A 4,551-nucleotide genomic window follows, 5' to 3' on the forward strand; every position below is an offset into this window, starting at 1 on the left:
GAAAAAGTCCCCGGTTTCTCTAATCTACGCTACAGAGAGGATGCCCGTTTTTCTTAAAGAGACAGTACACCCTCAAGGCGTCAGCTACCCAACCAGACACAGTGTACAAGTACTCTGTCGCTTTAAGGGAAACAATTCCCAACATTCTCCAGTGAGGAAACTTTCTTTTTCAACTGAGTCAAGCGGCGATACATTGTATCCGTGGTAACGAATAGTTAGATGAAACAATTTGAAACTGGTTACAAAGTATCTATTCTACTGTTATTGTTTCCCGAACTCTCTGACATTGCTTTTGACCGAGAGCTGTTCGTGTCATCCGTCACAGATGCAATAACATCCGCATTGACTGTAGCCAAAATGTAACCCATTGAGTTTGAGTTTATTTTTTATTTTTACCGGGACAGTGCACATTAATCAACGTTTCAGTAAAAGTGCCGGTTTTAGCCAGCCGGCAAATTTTCAACCGCAGTCCCTGGGCAGGTTATTAAAAACAATTACAATATAGACAATAGCAACATAGAACAAGCAAGACATAGCAACATAGGACAAGCAAGACATAGCATACAGACAGAGCAACATAGGACAAGCAAGACGTAGCATACAGACAGAGCAACATAGGACAAGCAAGACGTAGCATACAGACAGAGCAACATAAAACAAAAAGCAGCAAGACAAAATTCATAAAAGTAACAAAGTGTTTCCACACCTCACAAGCTACAGACAACAGACAACATGGAAAGCGGCAACACACAGCTAAACTTAAACTTAAACTTCTATTTTTCAATGCAGTCGTCACTTGGCAGCCTGTTGGCGAGCGCTAGACAATACCTAGAGCCATTTCTCAGAAGGCTACTAAAACAACACATAACCATGTACAAGTACAACGTCACATCTTATGTCAAACACTTCAACGTGTTTAAAAGCCTCCGTTGTTCCAGAATGCCTCTATGTAATGCTGACCTCGCGCCAGGAGGAGTTTGCCAGCTCGCCTCGCATTCCCCGGGACAAATACTAATCAGAACATTGTTAAAGAGTCACACAGAAGGTCACATGCCCTGTGTTTAAATATACACGTTATATTAGTTGTTATTGTGTGTGTGTGTGTGGCATAAGAGGTGGTGGTACACGTTGACCCAATGTGTTTGTGTGCGCGCTCCTGACTTGGCGCTGTAACATTCCTGCCTGGTGCAAAGAGTTCTTTTAAGCGCTGGAATTTTGGTCACTGGTCCAAATGAACATGCTCGCCCTTCCACACAGATACTTGTATTGAGGTCACAACATTGACTAGCCTAAGCATATAGCATTTGATAGGCTAGTCCAGGTTCATTTAATTTAACATTGCTTAACTGTGTCTGACCTTTTCAACCAAAAAAAATGTCATTTCCAAGTCTTTGCTTCCCTGAACTTAGAACAACTCACTACGGAATGTGACCCTTAAAATCCCCATGCTGTTTCAGTAACTATGGAGACGCTTGTCCAGTAGGGGATGCATCTCAATAGTCTGGCTTGGCTTCCTAACCTTTTATGTCTCCTTTCCTTCATCTGTATAGAACGTGAGATGACTTGACAAATGCCTATTAGCCATCCTTCACATTGCTATCTGTGTGTTGTCCTATCTTGTATTTTGAAATCAGCACAAAGGCAAGCGGCGAGACAAGGAGAGTAAAGCCACTAGACTATTGAGATACACCCTCTCCCTCTGTGTGAAAGATGACTTTGTTTCTGTGAAAAATACACCTCTACTGCCCCCTTGTGGATATATAGGGGAACTGTAGTTTGGTTTCGGTCTAGAGGCCTTCCCTGTAAATATTGTCACAGAAATAGTCAAAGTGTAAAAGTGTAATTGTCTTTGCCATTCTATGAGTTGATTGCTAATAGTAGTTCCACAACATGGCTGTTGTTCATTTCTCAGATATACCACGTTTTTGGCTCCCGAGTGGCACAGCAGTGTCAGGCACTTCATCTCAGTGCTTGAGGTGTCACTACAGACACCCTGGTTTGATTCCAGGCTGTATCACAACCAGCCATGATTGGGAGTACCATAGGGCAGGGCGCACAATTGGCCCAGCGTCGTCCATCATTGTCAATAAGAATTTGTTCTTAACTGACTTGCCTAGTTAAATTAAAGGTTACATTGGTAGTGGATGGGGTTCGTTTTTTTAAAGCACCTTGAGACCCAGCACCAGACCTTTAATATATATATATATATTCAAGCTTTATTTAAGTAGGCAAGTCAGTTCAGAACAAATTCTTATTTATAATGACGGCCTACCAAAAGGCAAAAGGCCTCCTGCGGGGATGGTAGCTGGGATTAAAAATAAAAATGTAGGACAAAACACACAAGACACCACAACACTACATAAAGAGAGACTTAAGACAACAACATAGCATGGCAGCAACACATGACAACACAGCATGGTAGCAACACAACATGACAACAACATGGTAGCAACACAACATGACAGCAGCACAACATGGTAGCAGCATAAAACATGGTACAAACATTATTGGGCCCAGACAACAGCACAAAGGCAAGAAGGTAGGGACAACAATACATCACACGAAGCAGCCACAACTGTCAGTAAGAGTCTCCATGATTGAGTCTTTGATTGAAGAGATGGAGGTTGGGGTAGAAGCTGTTTAGAAGCCTCTTGGACCTAGACTTGGCGCTCCGGTTCCGCTTGCCGTGCGGTTGCAGAGAGAACAGTCTATGACTAGGGTGGCTGGAGTCTTTGACAATGTTTAGGGCCTTCCTCTGCCACCGCCTGGTATAGAGGTCCTGGATGGCAGGAAGCTCGGCCCCGATGATGTACTGGGCCGTTCGCACTAGCCTCTGTAGTGCCTTGCGGTCTGAGGCCGAGCAGTTGCCATACCAGGCAGTGATGCAACCCGTCAGGATGCTCTCGATGGTGCAGCTGTAAAACCTTTTGAGGATCTTCGGACCAATGCCAAATCTTTTCAGTCAGAATAGGTTTTGTCGTGCCCTCTTCACGACTGTCTTGGTGTGCTTGGACCATGTTAAGTTGTAGGTGATGTGGACGCCAAGGAACTTGAAGCGCTCAACCTGCTCCACTACAGCCCAGTCAACGAGAATGGGGGCGTGCTCGGTCCTCCTTTTCCTGTAGTCATCAATCATCTCCTTTGTCTTTATTACGTTGAGGGAGAGGTTGTTGTCCTGGCACCACACGGCCAGGTCTCTGGCCTCCTCCCTATAGGCTGTCTCATCGTTGTTGGTGATCAGGCCGACCACTGTTGTGTCATCAGCAAGTATTTTAACGCAGTTCTGGAAAGCCCTGTAATAATGGAGTCCATTGTTGTTGTATGGAACTATCATAGAAATAGAATCTCTAGAAAGGACTTGTAACCTCTATATGGAACTTTCATTGACTTGAATGGGGAGAGCCCGGTCTATAGATTCTGTTTCTATGCTGTCGTACGTGTTCACGTGACTGGGTTAATATGTTGTGGCTGACTCTTGTCCTGGCACATGTTATACAGATGGTCTTTGTCTGTGTCCTGTACTCTGCCTTTGTGCTACTGTATAACCACTCTGTATACAACACACACGCACACACACACAAACACTGCTCACACAAGGAGTCTGGCATACACACAAACACCTGTCAGACACGCACACACACACACACAGAGAGAGAGAGAGAGGGGGCAGTGTGGAATCTGAGAAATGACAGTTATGTCACATTAATAAACATTTAGTTATTAACACATCCCACGATGCATTTCACCTCCCACACTGACACAAGTGCATCACACATTGTCCTTCTACTCTGACAAACAACTGCAGTAGCTGGAACAAACAACTTGTAAATACATGACTGCAGTAGCTAAAACAAATAACGTGTAAATATGAGTGTAGTAGCAATTACAAACATGTTGTAAAATACTTTATTATTTCATGTATAAATTACACTCACCAAGAAGAAGTTAACACAGAAAACTCAAATCAGAATAAAAACAACTAGAGGATGATGTCATAATGAAAACAACTAGAAGATGATGTCATAAGGAAAACAACTAGAAGATGATGTCATAATGAAAACAACTAGAAGATGATGTCATAAGGAAAACAACTAGAAGATGATGTCATAATGAAAACAACTAGAAGATGATGTCATAAGGAAAACAACTAGAAGATGATGTCATAATGAAAACAACTAGAAGATGATGTCATAAGGAAAACAACTAGAAGATGATGTCATAATAAAAACAACTAGAAGATGATGTCATAAGGAAAACAACTAGAAGATGATGTCATAATAAAAACAACTAGAAGATGATGTCATAACAAAATAACAAAGCTGTCTACAAGTGGTCATAAAGAAATGGAGAATAATCATGCAGATTTTCTGAAACGTAATCATAAGCATTCTCTTATTTACATGTTGACCTGTCTCTTTTCCACTTTGAGTTTAGTGACGGGGTTGTATTCATTAGGGCATAATGTTGAAAAATGTTTTACAATGGACAACAAAAATGAACATTTCTTATTGGACACGTTCAGGTAGTCCCTCCCTGTTTCAGTCCATTTTC

At 42.2% G+C, this 4,551-nt stretch overlaps 1 protein-coding gene across 1 annotated transcript in view; it reads right to left on the reverse strand.

Annotated features, from left to right (window-relative positions):
- Positions 1 to 4,165: 4,165 nt before the first annotated feature.
- The window catches only part of LOC139423726 (claudin-9-like), a 1,166-nt gene continuing 780 nt past the window's right edge, over positions 4,166 to 4,551 (reverse strand). The window contains exon 1 of the mRNA XM_071175341.1: positions 4,166 to 4,551. This exon is cut by the window's right edge and continues 780 nt beyond it. The gene's annotated coding sequence lies outside the window, so the exon portion shown is untranslated.

This window comes from Oncorhynchus clarkii, chromosome 13 (assembly GCF_045791955.1).
Source record: "Oncorhynchus clarkii lewisi isolate Uvic-CL-2024 chromosome 13, UVic_Ocla_1.0, whole genome shotgun sequence".
Classification (NCBI taxonomy): Eukaryota; Metazoa; Chordata; class Actinopteri; order Salmoniformes; family Salmonidae; genus Oncorhynchus; species Oncorhynchus clarkii.